This window comes from Bicyclus anynana, chromosome 7 (assembly GCF_947172395.1).
Source record: "Bicyclus anynana chromosome 7, ilBicAnyn1.1, whole genome shotgun sequence".
In the NCBI taxonomy this organism is placed as follows: Eukaryota; Metazoa; Arthropoda; class Insecta; order Lepidoptera; family Nymphalidae; genus Bicyclus; species Bicyclus anynana.
This window is the reverse complement of record NC_069089.1, coordinates 17,257,885-17,278,342: the sequence shown is the minus strand read 5'-3', so window position 1 is coordinate 17,278,342 and position 20,458 is coordinate 17,257,885. Positions and strand designations below refer to the sequence as shown.

Sequence of the window (20,458 nt, the reverse complement as noted above, 5' to 3'; positions counted from 1 at the left end):
TGGCCGACCCCCCACCAGGTGGACTGACGACATCAAGCGAGTCGCAGGGATTCGCTGGATGCAGGCGGCTCAGTATCGTGATGTTTGGAAGTCCCTACAAAAGGCCTATGTCCTGCAGTGGACGTCCATCGGCTGATATGATGATGATGATGATGTTTTCGTACAAGCACTTCAACGCTTGGATGTACCTGTTCAATTCGGCATCTCTACAATGACCTTAGCACAGCCACGAAATCGAAGGCTTTCTCATAATCCACAAACGCTTAGCAATGTGGCTGGTTATACTCCTGAGTCTTCTGTATAACCTGGGCGTGTGGATGTGGTCTATGGTACTAAAGCCTTTTCAGAATCCGGCTTGTTCGGGAGGCTGGAAGTCGTCAAACCTACTAGCGAGACGATTCGTAATGACTCTCGAGAACAATTTGTAAACTTGGCTCAGCAACGAGATGGGTCTGTAATTTTTCAGCAAGGTGTTGTCATCTTTTTTGAAGAACAGAACCACCACGCTCCTGTGCCACGTCTCGGGCGTCGTTCCCTCGTGAATGACGGAATTAAACAATCGCTGTTGCGCTGCTGTCGCTCTAAGTATCGGTTTTCCACCCGCTTTCAGGAGTTATGCTGTGATTCCATCCTCACCTGGCGCCTAATTGTTCTTTAGTTGTTTGAGAGCCGTACGCTGACGTCCTATCTATATCTTCGGTTAAGTGTCGGGTCAACTTGGCTCTTGGATCTCTGGCCAAGCTGTTGAGTAGTTGTGTATAACTGTCCGTCCGTATTAAAAGAGTAGCTATAATCTTTGTTCGTTTAGTTTAAGCCCACCTTATGAACCAAAATGTAAATTTTGTTTCTAGACTCACACCATCTTACATGGTAGTCTTAGCAACTTCTGCGACGTGGTTAAGATATACGAGCTCTGGACCATTTTGGAAGGTAACTTCTATGTATTTGTCATTCTGTTGTTTCTGTTTTTTCTGGTGCAGGGTTTATGAATCAGTAACTTAATTCATTTACAGATCAACTAATTTTTCATCACGTAAAGACATTCTAAGCATTATTTATGTTCTACCAAAAGAATATTTTTTCAGTTGGCAGTGCTGACAGAAGTAGAAGATTGTCGCGCAGATGGATGGGCGAATATGTTGTACATCAACAATTACGTCGACCACACGCAGTGCATGGTACAGACTTGGTAATCTAATTCATATAACGTTTATTCTATAATACTTTAGTGAACTCAGAATTTTAAAACTTGAACCAATACTATTTCGATTTAGATTATTTTTAACCCTTGATTACTAAACATTCGTCAATTCGTCATTTCGACGGCCGCAGTGGTATGCGCGGTGAATTTACAAGACGGAGATCCTGGGTTTGATCCCCGGCTGGACCGATTGAGTTTTTCTTAATTGGTCCAGGTCTGGCTGGTAGGAGGCTTCAGACGTGGCTAGTTACCACCCCACCGACAAAGACGTACCGCCAAGCGATTTAGCGCTCCGGTATGATGTGTAGAAATCGAAACGGGTGTGGATTTTCACCCTCCTGCTAACAAGTTAGCCCGCTTCCATCTTAGATTGCATCCTCACTTACCATCAGGTGAGAGTGTAGTCAAGGGCCAACTTGTATAGAATAAAGAAAAGCACGACGACGCCTCACCCCGAGAAAATCAAGTGCGCTTATTTCCTCGCATCCTGCACCCCCTCGCTCTGTTTACCTTCCTTTATTGTGCAAATGATTTATCAGGTGATACCATTGAGATCGTAAGATAATTAAGAAGTGTCCTACTGTATGTATGTATCTCCAAATATAGTTTAGTCACCTAGGGTTAGTATTGTACAGTACTGCAACGTACTGTATATAAGCTTTCTTTATGTGAAACATCTATTTGCATCGTGTCGTTTTCCAGAAATGTTCATCAAATACACTACAGAACTAAATTCAAGTTCGATATGTCTTTGCTTCGATGACCTAGGAGTTTTGGTCATGCTGTCAAAATAAAGCTAAAATTACTTCTATTGAACATTTTATATATTTTTTTACATTTGACAAGTTTTTTTGCTTCATGGACACATGGTTGCTTCTATTTACTTATACAAATATTTAAATTTAAGTGTTTTCTTTAAGGTATTTAGCAGCTAATATGCAACTCTACATCCTCGGATATTGTACCTTCGTAATAATAAAAAGCCCTAAATATAGAAAGGTGGCACTGACGATTCTTTTCATTGTTGGTATTATAACACCAATGGCGCATACTTATTTTCAAAATTTGGATGCTGTGCTGATGGTAACACCAGAGTAAGTATCAAAGAAGGCTCCATTGCTATTGAATTATTCAGAAAGTTATTATCATCATAATCGTCATCATCATCAACATTGAAAAGCTTACATATTATTTTAGAATAAAATAGAAAGTAATATATTTGATTACACAACGCACAGAAAACTAAAATCTAATAAATGCAATTCTTGAAATCAATTTACGATAGCTTTAAATACGTTGTGCCAAAAAAAACTGTTGTGGGCACCGATGTACCTCCAATGTTGGACTTTGTAGAAGGAGAAATTAATGAAAATATTAGGGATAATAATTTTAATGGTATCTAGTAACTAGCTGATGGCGCGCGGTTTCACCCGCGTGGTTCCCGTTCCCGTAGGAATACGGGGATAATATATAGACTATAGCCTTCCTCGATAAATGGGCTATCTAACACTGAAAGAATTTTTCAAATCGGACCAGTAATTCCTGAGATTAGCGCGTTCAATCAAACAAACAAACAAACAAACAAACAAACTCTTCCGCTTTATAATATTAATATAGATTTTCTGTCATACATGATAAAGATTATATTGATATTTATGATATTCTGTATATGTATAACATTAATCCTACTAATATTATAAACGCGAAAGTTTGTATGGGTGTTTGTTTGGATGTTTGTATGGATGTTTGTTACTGCTTAACGCCGCAACTGAACCGTTTAGCTAAAATTTGAAATGGAAATAGATTTTACTCTTAACACATACGCTACTTTTCATCCCAGGCAAAATTCATGGCTCCCAAAGGGATTTGTGACAAACTAAAATTCACGTGGACGAAGATTTTAACACCATATACTGTTTGCCATATATAAGATAGAAAATTACGGGGTTTTGTGCAACATTGTTGATAAACGCCTGATAAAAAACAATAATAAATATATTTACAAAAGTTATTGTTAAGAATTATTAGGCAACTAATTCTAATTGGCGATACTTGATGATAAATGTACATATTAATATAGCTTAGAATATAGTTACTATTAAGTAGGCATTCGTTGAAGATTGTTTTAGCATAAGTATTAATATAAGATAGCATAAATATAATCAATGTATTAAAATAAGATAACATAAGTATACAGTACAGGTAATCAATAATATATCAGATAAGCGCGAGCATATTATACACATTATATTGTAAATGATTAATTAGAGCCTTTAGTAATAAGTAGCAAATAAACATTCATGCTATTTGTGTTTATTTCCCTTAGTTATAAGTTCATAACCTCATATTATTGTTAATTCCAAACTGCTCGGCGTTCATGTACATAATAAGCTTAGAATAATGCTATCTCTGTCTGATTTGCCTTCCTTGTCTGTATCTATCTCTGTTTAACCCATACATTCATCCCTTTCACTATGTCTCTATTTACTGCAATAAACAATAGAGTATGCGAGCGCTTGTAAAGCAATAAAACTCGGCCCCCCAATTATGAATCACGCCGGATAGTTACTTGCACTACGCGCGCGAATGCACTAACTAACCTACTAGTTCCACACATCTGCGTCTACGCACGGACCGATCGTGCACGTCATCGCATGTCCGGCGAGTTTTGTTTATAAAACTCGGCCCGACATCGCCCGCAGGCAAAGTCCGAACGGACTGAGCCTGCGGCGGCGACACCCGCGCCGCGAAGCCGCGTCTCACCGAAAACCCGGCCTGGATTCGCACGATCCAGGCTGCGAACGGTCGCGTAAGTGCGAGTTCCCTGGCAGGTGTTAGCGCCCCGCGGCGCCGACCCGCCAACAATCATGGAACCCCCGCGCGGAACTAAAAAGCCGCCGAAAGAAACCGCCGAGCCCAAGGCAGCATCGTCCACGAAATCCAGACGTCGCTCCACATCGGGTGCATCTGGAGACCGCCTAGGACACTCCGAGGGATCGGGAGTAAGTGAGAAGGCAACATCTCAGCGGGGTAGAGAGACGGGCGCCCCCCGCACCCCCTCCTCGATACCCCGCACCTCTCCACCGCGCCTCACCCCCGCGGTCGCCCGCGCAGAGCCCATCTCGCTCGCGCAGCGCACGGGAAAAAGAGATACTGATGTATCTCAGACACCCGTCGCGCCCCCCACCTCACGTGGCCCACGGCTCGTAATGTCGCAGCGCTACCATAGTGAGAGCCGCAGCGACCCCGAACCGCACACCCCCGCAACGCGCCCTCTCTGCGAGATCCTCGCGTCATACGAGGAACCAGGTACGAGTGCAGCGCAGACCCACCATCCTGCATCAACACACGGCATGGTGGGTACACAAGGAAAACTTGGGACCGAGCTACGTACGCCCGCCGCCCGACCGATGCTAAGCGACGCCCCTTCGTCGCAAGCGTTGGTCGCCGCGAGCAGTGGCGCAGTTCGGGCCTCTTCAGGGAGCAAGCCTGCAGCTCCCACACCTACCCAGTCTCCGAAAGCCATCTTAGAGTCCGACCAAATCTTAATGTACCGTCTGGTCAAGGCGGGCCTCGGGTCGGCCCAATTTAGGAGAGCCATGGCCATGGACCTCCACGACCGCCAACAGGACCTCGACAACCAGGGGGTAGAGACCCCCACGGACGAAGAAATGGCGGAGGTTTGCCAACAAGCGGCGACCGCCCCCATCCCAGCTAGTCAACCTCCGACCTTAAAACGCCAGAGGACCGAGACAGAGCTGAACCCAGAACCGAAGCAGCCCAAGACCACCGCGGCAGGAGCGCTACCACAGCGCGACCCTCGCCTTAGAGGCCAACAGGCCCACAGAGTCGCCTCCACCGACCAGATGGACACTACAATGTCCGCAGAACGCCCACAGGCCGCGCAGACCTCTCAGCCCGGAGCTGCTACGAGCTTTGCAGATGCTGCGCGCTCTACACGCTCTACACGCTCCACGCAAGGTAACTCCGGACCACAGCCAACCACATCGGCCAGCGACGGCGCCACACAAGCCCCGCCCCAACAACCTACAACGAAGCGGCCTCGCTACCCGCCGCTCGTGGTAGAGTCCTTCCCCAACTGGGCGCACCACTTCAGGGTGCTCAAGGGGAAGTTAAACAGAGCACCCAACGCCCGCCCATTCGGGAAGGGCATCAAATTCTCGCCCTCGGACGAAGATGAGTACCGCGTCATACAGCGCTACCTGGTAGAGCTGGAGAAAACTGAGACGCTATCTTGGTTTTCATACTCGCTGCCACAAGACAGAAGCCTCAAGGTGGCGATCAGAGGCGTACCGGTCAACACCGAAGAGGTAGAGCTCGAAGATGAACTGCGCTCACTGGGATTCCAGCCGGAACTGGTTCGACGCATCAGGGCCCGCAAAGGCCGGCCCGGCTGCATCTTCTTCGCCATAATAAAGCGCACCCCGGACTTCCACAAGATCTACGAGATCAACGAGCTGCTCTACATGCCTGGTATTCGGATAGACGCATGGCGCGGGAAGAAGGGGCCCGCCCAATGTCACCGCTGCCAGCAGTTTAGACACAGCTCGCATAATTGCCACCGTAAGCAGGCCTGCGTACGCTGCGGTGGCGAGCATAGAGCTCACGAATGCCCTCGCCCACTGGACCAACCTGCCTCTTGCGTAAATTGCAGCGGCCCCCACCCAGCCAACCATATCTCCTGCCCGGCATTCAAAAGGGAGGCAAGAAATAAGAAGGCGGGCACGGTAGCAAGCTCTACCTTCCGCGACCCTCGCCCGGCCCGCTCGCAAACAAGGGCGGAAGAAGATAGCGCGCCTTCCGCTCCGGGAGGCTCCAATATAAGAACTCCGGCGAACGAACCTACGCCTCGCGGCGCCTCGGTTCCGAAACCAAAAAAGAAGAAAAACAAGAAAAAGAAGAAGAAGACCGGTACTCTTCCGGAAGACAAAACAGAGACCACAGCTGAACCTAAACCAGCTAGAGGAGCCTCTGAAAGAAGACCACCTCGCCCGACGACGTCGGAAAAGCCCGGCTCTACAATTAACATAGAGACGGTGATGCAAGTCTTCTTCGACGTCTTGCAAGCCATAAAAAACGGAGAAGACCCCGCCGCAGCGGTCCTCGGAGGTTTGAGTAGCATAGCCCGCCTCAATGGATAGCAAACCTCTGAGGTTCGTATTCTGGAATGCCGAAAGCATCAAACCAAAAAGAGTGCTCACAGAAGCAATGTTAAAAGAACAAGACGTGGACATCGCCCTGATAAATGAGACTCTTTTAAAACCTAGCATCTCAATCAAATTCCCGGGTTACTACGTTTACCGGCAGGACGACCCAAACGCCAACGTACTAGCGAAGAGAGGACTCATGATTCTGGTACGACGAAGAATCGTCCACCAGATCCTACCAGAGCGCCGATTCCAAACCATAGAGGCACTCGGGGTCGAATTGCTCATAGCAAACCACCCACTCCAGCTATACGCGCTCTACCGCCCACATACTTCACCGCTGGATACAAGGGAAGTCCGCAGCCTGCTGGACTCCCCCCATCCGGTGGTACTAGCGGGCGACTGGAACGCCAAGAACCCAGCATGGAACTCCTCCAAAACATGCCCCAACGGAAGAGCCCTCTTCCACGACGCTGACCGCCACGGATATGACGTCACGGGACCGGAAGTACCCACGCACTACCCGCACAATGACGCTCACTTGCCCGACGTCATCGACATCGTCGTGTCGAGAGGGCTCCCAACCAGACCAATCCTGACGGTGCTGGATGACTCTATGGGGTCGGACCACCTACCAGTCCTGATGGCTATCCCACATGGCCAACAACAAATACCCAAACCCCGGCCAAGGCGAATAGTAGACTGGGACAAATTCGAAACTAAAATTAATGATACCATCCCATCCAGGAATGCCTCTACTCCGGAGGAAATAGAGTCTCTCACCGAGGATATCACGTCGTCCATGCGAGAGGCTCTAAAAGAAGCGACGATAGAGAAGGAAAACCACGGCGCGAAACCAACACTCCCACTCCGAGCCAAACAGCTTTTAGAGGAAAAACGGAAGCTTAGGAGAAAGTGGCAATTCACGCGATGCCCAAGAATGAAGCTGGAAATAAACCAACTGTCTGAAGAAATCCACAACTTCCTCTACAACAAAGCAGCCGAAAAATGGGAGGACAACATAGAGAAAGCGAGCGATGACTCTATGTCGCTACACAAACTATGCAGGAACCTGACCAAAACGCAAGAACCCAAACGGCCTCTGCTGCACGAGGACGGAACCCTCCGTTATCGTGCGGCGGACCGGGCGGGCATATTAGCGAGGTCCCTGGAAAAACAGTTCTCCCCCAACGAGAACCTAAATCAGGACCATACCAGAATGGTGACTCTACATAACCAGAGAAATCATTCTGGTACCGTCGACCCAGAGGAGGACCAAATCTATTTTACCCCCGGACAAACCAGAGCGACCATCAAGACTCTACAAGCAAAGAAAGCCCCAGGTGCAGATGAAGTAACAAATGCAGCGCTACGCCACCTACCAAAAAAGGCAATCGTCGCACTAACCAGGCTCTTCAACTGCATACTGCGCACGGCCCACTTCCCTAATAGTTGGAAGTTAGGCCACATAATAATGCTGCCGAAGCAGGGGAAAAACCCGCAAAAGCCGGAGAGCTACAGACCTATTACTCTCCTATCAGCCACCTCAAAACTATTCGAGAGACTTCTAATTAAAAAGCTAGAACCCCACTTCAATGCCCGCCCAGAACAGTTTGGCTTCAGAAGCGAGCACAGCACCACACTCCAATTAAGTAGAGTGCTCCACTTAATGGCCAGTTCCGCCAATAAGAAAGAGAAGACGCTAGCGGTTTACATCGATATGGAGAAGGCCTTCGATAGAGTCTGGCACGAAGGCCTTCTCTACAAAATATCGGAAAATACCACCTTTCCACAGAGCGCACAAAGGGTAATACGCTCTTTTCTAGAAAACAGACGCTATCAGGTGAGGGTAGAGTCGGAGCTGTCCGAGGAACACACAATAAAAGCGGGTGTACCACAGGGGAGCTGCCTCTCTCCAACACTGTACGCCATATACACCGATGACATACCGATGACCCCTGGAGTACACCTGGCATTATACGCCGATGATGCCGCTTTTATATCGACGTCAATAAAATTATATAGAGCCCAGCAAAAAATGCAAAACCAGCTCGATGCTCTACCTGCTTGGACACAAAAGTGGAGACTGTCGATCAACGTGAAGAAAACCCAGGCCATGGTGATGGGAAGGTTCGCACTACCGCCTGAACTGAAGCTCTTCGAACAAACCATCCCATGGTCTCACACGGCGAAATACTTGGGTGTCACGATCGACAGAAACCTCACCATGAGGCACCACATTAAGAAAACCGCAAACAAGGCAAGAATAGCCATTCACCTGCTCCACCCGGTGTTTGCATCGCGGCTACCGCTCAAGACTAAGATCGGGGTGTACAAAACGTACGTACGCCCCATCCTTACTTACGCAACACCGGCGTGGTACTCCCTAGCAGGTGAAAGCAACAGAAAAACCCTAAGAGCCCAACAGTCGAAGGCATTACGACAAATAACGCAAGCCCCTCGATTCGTGAGAAACCGTACAATCGAGCGAGACCTCCGAATAGAGACACTAGATGAAGTCATCAAAGACCAGGCAATCAGAGCTTATGCCCGAACTGATACGGCGCTACATCCCCACATTAGGGATATAGCGCCGTGGCATGCCCGCCCCCCTGACAGGTTGGCTCTACCAAGAGACATCCTGTTAGGGAACAAATAAGAGGAAGGAACCAACAAACGGCTTCAATCCGAAAGGCCTTTAAAGGACACCATAAAAAGAAGGAAGGAAGAATATAACAAGTAAGAAGAAGAAAAAATAACACCTCCACCGGAGGTTCACCCAAGGACCGTAGTGTGTTAACACTACGCGTAGAGTGACCACACGCAGGGGGCGGAAGCCCCGGTCGTGTCTCCCCCCGGGCCCTTGCGGGCCCGAGAGAAGAAAGTACACGTCGAATCACGCCACTTCTCTCTCGAAGCGACAAGCGAACGCATCTACTCGATTATCAAGAAATTACGTGTTTTATTTACGCGTCAATCCCTGTGGTTTGGACTCTCCAAAATCCTCCACAGTGCATGGTCCTTCGTACCGGATTCACCGAGCCGGCAAACATTTGAAGAATAAGCTCAGGCAAGAGAGCGTCTCCGTGGAAGAACTGAAGAGGAATCAACCTATCGCCGCAGAACAGGGTTCCGCGGGCTGGGAAGATCGTTCAGTTGGGCCACGGAACTGAAGTGACGTCATCGAAGTCTGCCTAGACCGAAGAAAAGGCATCAACCCTTCGCTGCGGGTGCATTGAGGCGAAGCTCAGTAGTAGCTGCCGAAGACCGCGAGGCTTGTGGGGAAGATCGTTTCATCGAGCTACAGACCAACTAAGGATCTACGACGCATCCACGAAAAGGAATCTACCTTCGCTGCGGGTGCATTGAGGCGAAGCTCAGTAGTAGCTGCCAAAGACCGCGAGGCTGTGGGGAAGATCGTTTCGTCGCGCAGTAGAAGACCTTCAACGGAGTCATACCTTCAACAAAACGAAGAGGAATCCACCTTCGCTGCGGGTGCATTGAGGCGAAGCTCCGAGTAGCTGCTGAAGACCGCGAGGCTGTTGGGAAGATCGCTTCGTCGCGTTGGAGAAGACTTCAAGGGAGTCACCTTCAACAAACCGAAGAGGAATCCACCTTCGCTGCGGGTGCATTGAGGCGAAGCTCGGAGTAGCAGCTGAAGACCGCGAGGCTGTTGGGAAGATCGCTTCGTCGCGTTGGAGAAGACTCTAAGCGGTTTACCGCGCCTCATCTGTTCACCACCTAACGGTGTCAAACGGTGAACAGTGAGTTAACGCCTAACGGCGGGAGCAGTATACCAGACGGTACTGCCAGCTTGCCTTAACCGGCTATAAGTCTGTAACAGTCTGATCGCGCCGATACGGTTCACGTGAGATAGGGGTCCTCCTAGTAGGCACAGCCGAGGGTGTCGGGCGTTCCTCCCGATACCTGAGCACTCTAACCCTCACGTGTTACCCTCTGTCGGGCGATTCCCACCTCACCTTACCTATTATTCCATCCCTGGGAGAGTGACCCTCAAACAGGACTGCTAGGAAGTTAGGGCTGGTAGGGCAGTTAGGATATTAGGGACGGTAGGTATATTAGGGTATTTATTTATTTTATTTTTTCAAGGTATTTATGTATTTTATTTAGGGTATTAAGTATATTAGGGTATTTATTTATTTTATTTTTTCAAGGTATTTATACATTTTATTTAGGGTATTAGGTTTATTAGGGCTTTTATGTATTTTATTTATATTATTTTAGGGTATTTATTCATTTTATTTAGGGTATTAGAGACGTTAGGTTATTAGGGCCTAAAAACCCCGCGAACGGATATAGTAATTGACTCTAATATATATTCACTTATAAAACCACGACGTACGCATGACAATGGACGGATTAGTAATCGCAGAAATGAGAACGCTATTGCACTACCTACAACACGTAGAACGAGCTTCAAATGATGACCCCCGCTTAAATAATGATCGGACAGAAGCCACAGATGATCACTCCCGTAAAGATAAACGGAACCGAGATTGTAAGGATAAGGAAAAGAGAAGAGCCATTTTAAAGGCACGTATTGAGATCCAACAAGCACGATTAGAACGGGCAACTATAGAAGTCGAAATAGCGAAAACAAAAATAGAGCTTATGCAATTTGATAAAGAAAATAGTTATAATAAAATAACAGAAACTGTTAATAACAATACAAATAACTTAGATTTTCCACTGAATAAAAATAAAAATATCGACATGAATAATCCAGAAAGAATAGACGCAACAATAAATAAAGATAGTCGTCATTCAGAGCCAAGTTGTAATAGTGCTGAATATGAAGTTAAATTTGTTTCGACCAACTCTACAGAAGAAGAAATTCTTCCACTCCAACCAGAACAATGCAAATTACAATCAATTGCAAGCAACAAAAGCTACTTAGAAACAATTAACAGCAACCCTAGCGATAGCACATTATTAATTTTGGCCGCATTTACAATAGGTAAACAAAGTCTTACAAACAAACAAGAAAGTTACTATGTTACAAACTGCAAGCAAGTCCTAGATATACGTAAATCAAATACCTACAAAAAAGAACGTATACGTAACAAGATATTAAGAAAACATAAACCTAAAGAGATTGTCGTGATGAGAAAATTATACATAAGAAATTTTAAACTAATACCACTGAATTTGTACAAACAGTATACGAATGAAACAACAGCTATAGCTTCACCGTCGAAAGGAAATCCTTATGATAAAGCTACTCAAGAATATCGAATGATAAATCAGGATACCTCTCTTAGCAATTTTTTGGAAACAATATATACAAATAAAGAACAAATCATAAAAAGCCTTTCAAGTAACGATAGTATTACTGAGAATAAAAGCAAACTCATAACTTTAGCTATTTCTATTAAAGACGAACAAAATCTTTTATGCCAACAACAACATTGCAATGTTGACATTAAAGAACTCCCCGTCACCGCCAAGAGACAAAACATTTTTGAAGTATATAGCAAGTTTAGTGACTTTCATGAACCATATAAGATTAGCCAGATTAATAAAAAAAGATCACCGAAACTTTATTTAAAATTAACGTTAGATAAACCGGACAGATTTAACACTACTTCAATTATAAAATTTTCATGTAAAAAATCATTAACTAAAGAATTACACAATGTTACTAATCACACGAATTGCACTGAAACTTTAAAAACCAACTTTACAGCAATAATGGAAAATAATTGTTATATTCAAATAAATAGAAAATATTTCAACTTATTCGCAAGATATGATAAATTCAAAAATAGCGAAGTCCACCTGAAGCAAATGGTTAAACATAAAAAAGACCAAAAAACAAATAACGACATAAAATTAACAATTGTTAAAAAACTTAGTTACGACTTAAAAGTCATGATAACCGACAACTCTGTTAATTTCTCAAAAATAATTAATCACCTGATATCAAAATTGTACATCTGCGCAAAAGATAAGATTAAAGCCACAACGGTTATTTATGAAAAGACGAGAAAACTAGGAAATAAAAGAATACAACAATTAGCCATTCAAACTAATAAGTTCAGTTTATTGCAGCCACCTGCAGATAATAAAAGAGTTCTAAACCTACGCCGCAATATTATCAAACAAATAATCCGGGAAGGTCTTTGTTTAAAATATAGAAAGGCACTTAAAAAGCCAATTAACTCTACCATAAAAGAAATATTTACAATAGAAAAAGGCATTATAAAAAATAATGTTTCCGAAATACGTGAACTTAATTTATTGCCGTCGGCTGCAAATACAAAAACAATGCCGCTTAACTTAATCGCTAAGGACCAACTGTATACTAAGACAATAACATGGACACGAAACAATAAATGGCTTATTATCATTTATAATTACTGTTTGCTGAAAATTAAACAAACCATCAACGGAACTCCGAAACTGGTCATAAAGTCCAAGATAATAAATTTTAAAGAAAAGTATTATAAGCTACCAGAGTTAAATTCAAGGAATAGATATAAAGAACTTGAAGATAAATGTCCACAGAATAGAATCGCCAAAGATGATATAGCGCAAGTTGTAAGAGCAACAAAACGCTTCACCAGTAAATATTTAATTATAAACCAAGAAACCTTTACAGAATTTTCTAAACCAAATGATACAAATAAATATTTTGGAAGACCGCTTACTCAAACACGAAAACTTATAATAAAACATACACGAACAACAACTTTGCAGTCGTCTCACGACTACCAATACGAGGGGGAGCTCTATGCCAATATTATTTATATGCGCAATCTTAAAAGTATACATGGTGCAAATTGGAAAACTAGACTCAAGAACATTCGAAAATTTAATTTAGGTAATAAGACTAAGATGAAACCTAAAGCACACATACTTCATTAGTGAAGACGGTCAGAAGATATTAATTTGCAAATAACCATACGTAAAATGTCAATAAATTAATTTACGCTGCTACAACATATTGAGAATCAATAGCCGTGAAAGCAAGAAGATCCTTTATCTAGAATAATGTCAGAATTAGAACTCCAAGCTGTATTAGAAAGTTGTCACACTTCGAACATAATAAAACCAACCAAACACCCATGTAAAAGCATATTCAATGCAATCAATCAATAGCTTACTACTTTATTTGACTTAATAATATTAACATTAAAACTCAAAACTGTCCAATTACAAGAAGTCATTAATATGTTCAGTTTTACTCATTACTCGGAATAGTTATCATAATATAAGAATTATAATCATTTATACTATATCAATATTAACTATAGATTTTATTTAGATTACTTAATATCAAGTACATATTACAAATTCCGTGATCCAATATACAACAGAGAATTATTTTGAATACTGTACTTCTGATAAAACCTTACAAATTTAGCTTGTATCGTCAACCCCTACATTTAGTGCTGCAGATTAGCTCTTGACAGATCTTATCTTCGCACGAGGGGGAGAATGTTAAGAATTATTAGGCAACTAATTCTAATTGACGATACTTGATGATAAATGTACATATTAATATAGCTTAGAATATAGTTACTATTAAGTAGGCATTCGTTGAAGATTGTTTTAGCATAAGTATTAATATAAGATAGCATAAATATAATCAATGTATTAAAATAAGATAACATAAGTATACAGTACAGGTAATCAATAATATATCAGATAAGCGCGAGCATATTATACACATTATATTGTAAATGATTAATTAGAGCCTTTAGTAATAAGTAGCAAATAAACGTTCATGCTATTTGTGTTTATTTCCCTTAGTTATAAGTTCATAACCTCATATTATTGTTAATTCCAAACTGCTCGGCGTTCATGTACATAATAAGCTTAGAATAATGCTATCTCTGTCTGATTTGCCTTCCTTGTCTGTATCTATCTCTGTTTAACCCATACATTCATCCCTTTCACTATGTCTCTATTTACTGCAATAAACAATAGAGTATGCGAGCGCTTGTAAAGCAATAAAACTCGGCCCCCCAATTATGAATCACGCCACTTCTCTCTCGAAGCGACAAGCGAACGCATCTACTCGATTATCAAGAAATTACGTGTTTTATTTACGCGTCAATCCCTGTGGTTTGGACTCTCCAAAATCCTCCACAGTTATACTAAAAACTATTTATAAGGAGCCGCTTCATTATACATCTGAATTGATAATATTCGTCTTTAAGGTAAAAAAGTCAACAATTTTCTTGACTTGTTTACTTCAAAAACGAATGTTTTTTTAAAAAAATACATGACCTTTTCAATGTTTTAGGACTGCAAGATCATTTATGGATAACCCAACATTCAATCATGTCTACAAAAGAGGACATACAAATATGGCTAATTTTGTATTAGGAATAGCTTTGGGATTCCTAATATATCGGTTACAAAAAAATGAAGTTAATATGCAAAAATATAAGGTAGGCTATTTATCTACCTGTGCGATATAGGTAGATGATTAGTTTCCAAATATATATTTTTTTACATTATTTACCATGAACGTTAAAACAATCTTTGATAATAATATTTATTTTAATAATATTAGATTAATTTTAATGTTTATTATACATATATTGTTTGCGTTAATTTTTATATAAATTAAATAGATTATTAATTGCAGTTTTAGTCGTTTATTACTTAGGTATCGATACAGATTAAGGTACTTTTTTATTCTCAATAGACTTGCGTTCTCAATCCGCATTGGGCCAGCGTGGTGGACTATTGGCCTTACCCCTCTCATTCTGAGAGGAGACTCGAGCTCAGCAGTGAGCCGAATATGGGTTGATGACGAGACTTGCGTTTGACTACAATCATGCCTGGTGGAAAGCAATAATGAGGTCTAGGTTGGAGCGAGCTTGCCTAAAAATACCTATTCATTCTTGCCTTGAAGGTGCACAAATCATAAGTGTTAGGAAAAGCCGGAAGGGCATTCCACATCTTCGCTGTTCTTATTATTAACTAACATTTAAATAGCAATTTTTTTTAGAAATATCATTATTTATTCCTGCTGACTGTCCCTGCTATTATGGGTACAATTATTATTGGGAGTGTGTTTTATATAGATGGTATTCATACGTCTGTCTACATAAAAGCAATTTACTCTGGTCTCGTCAAACCTATATATGGAGTTATATTAGCAATTCTGATTATTGGATGCGTCTTTGAAATAGAAAGTAAGTACTAATTTCATCCTGATTGTTATATATAATATTGTAGTATCTGTATATGTGCAATCTACATTGAAGATATGACTTCTGCATTTGATTCGGAGAGAGTTGTTTCGAATCCGGTCCCGGGCATGCACCTCTAACTTTTCAGGTGCATTTTAAGAAATATATCACGTGTCTCAAATGTTGAAAGAAAATCTTCGTGAGGAAACCTGCTACCTACATACCTTAGAAATTTCTAAATTCGCTACCTGAGTAAAGTCTGCCAATCTGCATTGTGTCAGCATAAACCCCTCTCATTCTGAGAAGAGACTCGTGCTTAACAGTGACCCGAATATGGAGTAACATTATTATCTATAAAGTATACGTAGTTTTCGGTATAATATATGTATATATGAATATTATGTATATATATTATGTATTCATGTGATATTACTTATATTTTAGATGTATACAGACCTATTTTGGAATGGGACGGTTGGAAGCTTCCAGCAAAGTTGTCGTACTGTGCTTTTTTATTACATGTCGCCTTTATACGAACTGCCGCTGGAAGTCTGAGGACTCTGATGCCATTGACATATTTACTGATGGTGAGCTTTATATATATTACCATGCTTTTATAAAAATAAAAATCTGACAAGTGTGAGTTGAATTTACCCACCTGGGGTTCCGTATGAAGGATCATTATAAAAATCAAAATTGCGCAGTTTTTCCGAACTTTTTCCGAAATGTAGGAATAGTTACTTTTTAGATTTAACAACAAAATGAACAGTTTTCAGATTTATCTTGTAGATATGATCTATAAGGATATTATTTGCAAAATTTCATAGTTCTAGGTCAACGGAAAGTACCGTATAAATTTTGATTCCCTTGAGAGTATCGAAATATGCGTGTTTTGCTGAATAAACGGCTGTAGGTATTTTTTGTTGGAAGTTTATTTTTTTCACAATTTCATGGTACGGATAGACCTGAGTAAGTGGTTTAAGCTTCAACATGATACGCATTCCCGAAATAAAGGACAGACAGACGTACAAAATAATCATAAAAGTGTTTCGTTTTTTCCATTTAGGTACGGAATCCTAAAAAAGATTAATTTGTTACATCTATGAAATAAATAATTATATGCCTATAGACTAATTTAATGAAATAAACATTATAATAAGTTATAGTCAGAGATTGAGTAGGTATCATATTAATCTTTCGCTTGGAATTGTGTTTTTATCAAATCCCGCGATAATCTTGGACTTTTCCGAGTTAAAAAGTAACCTACGTTCTGCTCCAAAGTTCAATTTATCTCTGTACCAAATTTTATTTAAATCCCTTAAGCATGAAAAGGTAACAAACAGGGAGACAGACAGACATACTTTCGCATTAAAAATTATTAATATAGATTATAGAACAAGTAGTACCTTATTAAGTAGTATTCTGTGGTTTCGTTAAGGCTACATTTTTCTCGAGAATTAAACGAGCGTCAAGGGTATTTATCAACCACAAAGGTTTTCTCAGAAATTAATAAGATTTTCTTAAATTAAATAGGTTCGCGCTTGACCACGATATCCCCTTGTAACTAAATAAAATAAAGATATTTAAATGTACAGTATAATCATCATTATCAACCCATAATTTTAACACCCTATTACAGAGCCAGGATAATATAAAAGAGAGAATATTTTAGAATTTAATAACTAAATAAAATAAATATTAAATATATTTAAATGTACAATATTATCATCATTATCAACCCATCATTTTAACACCCTATTACAGAGCCAGGATAATATAAAAGAGAGAATATTTTAGAATTTAATAACTAAATAAAATAAATATTAAATATATTTAAATGTACAATATTATCATCATTATCAACCCATCATTTTAACACCCTATTACAGAGCCAGGATAATATAAAAGAGAGAATATTTTAGAATTTAATAACTAAATAAAATAAATATTAAATATATTTAAATGTACAATATTATCATCATTATCAACCCATCATTTTAACACCCTATTACAGAGCCAGGATAATATAAAAGAGAGAATATTTTAGAATTTAATAACTAAATAAAATAAATATTAAATATATTTAAATGTACAATATTATCATCATTATCAACCCATCATTTTAACACCCTATTACAGAGCCAGGATAATATAAAAGAGAGAATATTTTAGAATTTAATAACTAAATAAAATAAATATTAAATATATTTAAATGTAAAATATTATCATCATTATCAACCCATCATTTTAACACCCTATTACAGAGCCAGGATAATATAAAAGAGAGAATATTTTAGAATTTAATAACTAAATAAAATAAATATTAAATATATTTAAATGTACAATATTATCATCATTTTAACACCCTATTACAGAGCCAGGATAATATAAAAAAAAAGAATATTTTAGAATTTAATCTATTGTGAGTTTTATTTATAATACTCGTAATTGATTATGAAACACGGCTAAAACTCACGTGATACGAGTTCGGATCGTGCTGCGTTGCAAGAACCAGCTCATGACTAAGAGCCCCGTAAGGGTTCGAAACTAGTCAGGCATACTCCAACGCTGTATCATGTATCTTGTGAGTTTTAGCCGTGTTTTATAATCAATTAAAGAGGGAATATATGCTTAAAATAATATTAAATATGCAATTTTTTTCAGACAGAAAACACCGTTGCGTTCATAGTGTTGTCTTTCTTAGCAGCCATACCTTTCTGGTTGTTAGTGGATGCACCTCTGACGGAGTTGCTACAGAAGATTTTGACAGGAAAACTATGTCAAACAGATACGAAAGTCATACCAGAAAATAACATAACCTTAAAGAACAATGTGAAGGTTTTTAATTCTGAAGAGGGAAATGCAAGCGTTTAATGTATTATAATGTAGTCTGTGGTAATGTTAAGTAATCAATACAAATAAATAACACTAAAGTGTCGGACTATGATTTAAGTTATACCACAATTTTAATAAATTATACCTGCTCTTTTGTTCCTAATTTTGTATTTGACTGTTTACTGTAGTATGTATATGTAACGTTTGTAATGGTAAATAAAATTACGGATGCTTGACGATTATATTATTTAATAGGATAGGTACGTGTACAGACTTTAGGACATAACAGTAGACAATAGACAAGACAATTAGACAGACAAGTATCATATAACATTGACATTGACAATTACACAGACTATTAATATTATTAATGTACGTAACAGTATATAGTACTATATAAAAAGTGGCCTTAAATGGTTCATGTAAAGATACCTTGATACGCTTTGTCAGCTGTTCTCTAAAATTTTGCTGACGTGTGTTTCGTTGGTTATTTTTATGACATTAGATACATTAGATCTATACTTATAATAAAACTGTAGCAGGTCCGATTCTGTACATTGAAGATATTTTGAAAATTAAATTAGGGGGTGTAGTGTATGTATTTATAGTGGTGTTTGTCTCGAGCGTATACGTCATTAGGGCAGGCCGAAGAGAGGGGGCAGTCGGTGTCAGACCGTCGGACAGGTAGCCCGTGGTGGTGCGTAGGCGAGCCAAATAATCAGAAATACTACATTGGCGACGAGGTGAAAAAAAAAAAAAAAAAGAAAAAAAAAACTGTAAGTAGTTATAATTATTATCTGTAAATTGTTGTGTTCTGTTACTTGGTAATTGGCAAAATCGCTTGCCCAGACTACGGACGCAGCAGCGATTAAGCTTAAACTAAGTCGCTGTGTAGACTATGGTCTAGTTTACAGCGACTAAAAAATAAAAAAAAAAAAAAAAAAAAAAAAAAAAAAAAAAAGAAAAGAAAGAAAATACGTAAAAAAAGTAAAATGAATACAGCAATGCGGTTAGTCAATTTTATTTTTGAAAAGGACAGAAGGTCGAAGTAATAATTATTCTTTTAATACTGTTGAATAAATTTAATGTTGTTTATCAAGACATTGTGTGATGATAGATAATCAAATGACATGGCATTTTATGAGTGTACAAGTGATAGACATGTCGTAGCGTGGCAATTTCGTTAAGTGGGCAAGTGATAAGTCAATAGCTAATTTAGTTACCTTCGCTGGATCAAGTAGTCCTTAAGCCGGGATAACATCCTGCAGGGATTCAGAGAGGGGATAGCTGGAACTGACTATCACTACACCTAAAGTAATTCAAATAGCTAAATTAGTTACCTTCGTTGAGTCGAGCGATCCGTAAGCCGGGACAGTATCCCGCAGCGATTAGCTGGAATAGACATATTCCGTTTTGTGAAGTACACCTTGCCGATTTGCCTGCTAGACTGTCAAGTTCACTATACCTAAGCTGGTACGGCCAGTACGGTAAGACAAAAGTTGTTGTGTTGTTTGCCAGTTGGAGTGACGGTCTTACATACATTACGTATTTACTAAATGACGTATACAGGAATTTAAATTTATTTATCGTCACATCAAGTATTACCCTCAAAATTAAAGTTTAATGGGTATCGATATTCGTTGCAGGTATCACATTGTACAAACTTTATGATAAGCGTTTGAATGAGCGATAGCCTTGTCTCAACGTTTTATGATGAGGAAGGCGGTATTCGTGAGCTCCAACGTTATTTAATGGTGGTGTTAAGAGTCCAGTATTACAGCGATAGCAATACGGTGCTACAGTACACAATTAAGTGAAAGTAATTAATTGAGTGAACAAATTAGTGATTAGGTAAATTGCTATTGTGTGCGTGTACATTACATTGACATAGCCGATTTCTGCTTGCTGGTCTGGCTTTTACTGATTAGGCTAAACTCTAAAAAAAAAAAAAAAGTCGAAGCGAATACTGAAAAGTAGTAAAATTAATAAAATAAGGAGTCGGTTGTGCCATTTAACGGCGGTCAATCTTGGACTGATTTATTAATGTTTTATGTTTACTCCCATAACATTTCAGCTAATACATT

General features: G+C 40.2%; 1 pseudogene; it reads left to right on the top strand.

Moving 5' to 3' along the window:
- The window catches only part of LOC112045747 (nose resistant to fluoxetine protein 6-like), a 35,093-nt pseudogene extending 15,842 nt beyond the window's left edge, over positions 1–19,251 (top strand).
- The last annotated feature ends 1,207 nt before the right edge of the window (positions 19,252–20,458 follow it).